Source organism: Anopheles aquasalis, chromosome 2, assembly GCF_943734665.1.
Source record: "Anopheles aquasalis chromosome 2, idAnoAquaMG_Q_19, whole genome shotgun sequence".
Lineage (NCBI taxonomy): Eukaryota > Metazoa > Arthropoda > Insecta > Diptera > Culicidae > Anopheles > Anopheles aquasalis.
Genome location: NC_064877.1, coordinates 26,405,001 through 26,407,500, shown reverse-complemented (window position 1 = coordinate 26,407,500; position 2,500 = coordinate 26,405,001). Strand labels below are relative to the sequence as shown.

General features: G+C 54.0%; 2 protein-coding genes across 8 annotated transcripts in view; one reads left to right on the top strand and one right to left on the bottom strand.

Moving 5' to 3' along the window:
* The window catches only part of LOC126572212 (transmembrane and coiled-coil domains protein 2), a 5,521-nt gene extending 3,375 nt beyond the window's left edge, over positions 1-2,146 (bottom strand). The window contains exon 1 of the mRNA XM_050231346.1: positions 1-2,146. This exon is cut by the window's left edge and continues 3,375 nt beyond it. The gene's annotated coding sequence lies outside the window, so the exon portion shown is untranslated.
* LOC126572206 (dedicator of cytokinesis protein 3) overlaps positions 1-2,500 on the top strand; it is a 62,569-nt gene that overhangs the window by 54,298 nt on the left and 5,771 nt on the right. The gene's annotated exons all lie outside the window — the stretch shown is intronic.

The following is a 2,500-nucleotide window of genomic DNA, read 5'->3' as shown; positions in this document are numbered from 1 at the left end:
CCGCTGCCGCTATGCCGGTCAACTGCCACCTTGGCCGTCGTCGTCGTCGTGAGCTTCAAACAGTTGATTACGAACGAACTGCTGCTGTCGCCGCAGCCGCCACCACCAATAAGCTAATCACCATATAGCCGCCCTCTGTCTGTCCACCGCTATCTCCTGGTAATCCAGGGCGCCGCTCGTTCTACGTTCTTCTCTAACGCGCCGCTCGCTCGCTCGTTCACACACTTTGCTGGTCGATAATTGCGATTGTCGAACCGACTTCGACGACAACGTCGACTACCGGGACACTACCCTGATTTGCTTTCCAGTCGCGACACTGCTGCCTGGGGGTTCCACTGTGGCAGGATGCACCTTTGCTAATATTCACTTTTATGATCTAAACACAGACACAGACGCACCCATGGGCGTAAACATTATTCTTTGGTACCTTTTGTCGCCCGTCTCTGTGTGCCTCTGGAACTGGGAACGGGGTGTGTGCATCTGCACCTGCCTGCAGGCCACGGCGCGTCGAAGGAGTGGCAGCAGCACGTACTGAATGGATCGGGTCCACACCACTATGAAGTGCTGTGATAAAGCGCGCTCGCTCTTGTCCGATGATTCATGCCTGTTACCTCTAATAACGCACGACTCACTTGTCGAACGCCACACCCACGTCCGCCAGCACCACCTTTCCGGGGCAGAAGAGGAGTTGGCCGGATGGTTCCAACAACAACAACAACAACCCCGGACCGCGACCGCCTGTGTATGAGTGTATGCTAGTGCACTTCACGCTTAGTAGGCAGCTCGTGTGCCTGCGTGTGGTGTTGTCGCCTTTTTGTCGTCACACGACGGTTGCTATGACTCTCTATGCTAGGGTCTCTTCGATGGTGAGGCAGTCAACCAACCAGCCAGCCAGCCGCGCCAGTCAGTCAGTCAGTCCGCCCGCTCGTTCGCTCGCCTGCCCATCCGTCCGTCCGGAAGTATGTCGCCGGACGAGCTTAGGAAGCCGGAAATACTCGTTTTCTCTCTCTCTCTCTCTCTCTCTTGGCGCTCGGATTCTCCTCTGTTTCTCGCTCTGGTCGTCGATTTTCGTTCTCCGCTTCGCACGCAGCAGGAGGTGGGTTCCCTTTCGTTAAACTTCAATTAAACACAAACCGCATAATTGAGCCAACAACAGATTTGTTCTGCAGAGGAGCACAGGAGAGGGTTGGATTGGCGACTCGGATGCACCTTTCGATGTCTCTCTCTCTCTCTCTCTCTCTCTCTCTCTCTCTCTCTCTCTCTCTCTCTCTCTCTCTCTCTCTCTCTCTGGACACTCTACTTGTCCACCCTTTGCACTATACCACCGTCCTCAACCGCTCCTGCTCTCCTGTTTGCCGGAATCCGCGCCGTGTTTGCAAATGCACCATCGCCTCTGGCTCTAGCGATGGGCACTGAAACTGGGATGCTGCGGTTGTTCGTTTCGGGACGCCACCACTGTTCTGTTTGCCAATTTACGATCCGGATGCGAGACTTGTTCACCCCGTTCGCTAGCACGCCCCGTAGCCGTGAATACGGTTGTCGATTTCTTTTTATCGTCCTCGTCGTCGTCGTCGTCCGCTGCCTCCGGCGCCACTTATGAAGCGCCATACACGACGGTGCTTTTCACGCCCATCATCAAGGTCGCACTCGGTTGGTGGTTTGGCCACGCACGATTGTGCATCTCACTCGGAAACACACACCAATTTGCCAGATGGCTTCGCGATGGCCCCGCGACGGATTATATTTTGCACAGTGGTACACCACAATTCCTCCGCTTCTTCGCGGACACAGCCCCACTTTGTTGGTCACTGCGGGCCTGGGCCACAATTTGCGGTTCGCACCAGGACGACTCAGGCTCTCCACTCAATCAAAGCAAGCACATCACACGCCCAAGCAGATTCGCTCTCTCTAGTGATGCCGTTCCGCCCGTGTTCCGTGACGATTTGTTTTTTTTCGGTCCGCTGCTGGTTCCGGGATTTGCGTTCAGAAGAAGTTTAGCGATTCCAGGCGCTCCTGCTGTTGCTGTTGCTGCTGCTGTTGTTCGTCAAAGTCGTCGTCTTCGGTCATGTTGGTCCGATCGTGATATCGTCTACTAAACTCGGTCGTTCACTCGCTTAAAACTACTCGCTGCTGCTACCACTAGCTGTTGTTGCTGTTGTTGCTGATGTCAAATATTTTCATTGAACGAGCGCCGCGGTCGGCGGCTGGGTCAGGATTTTCGCTTCACGCACACACACGCATGCGGGCGAAAGAGCGAGAGGGAGCGAAAAACTCGAAGGAAAGAGCGAGATGTCTCACGCTACTCGAATTCGATCTGTCTCGCGAGCAGTGCACGGTGGAAACCCGGGGTGGACAAAAATGTGGGAGGAAATCGATCGATGGGTGGGAAAAATCATTTTCACACATTCCTCCCCGAATGCCGAACGTTTCAGGAGTATTATGTGAAAGTTTTACATTAATCCAAGCTGAAATAACAAAGATACAGATTTTTAAAAGTTGC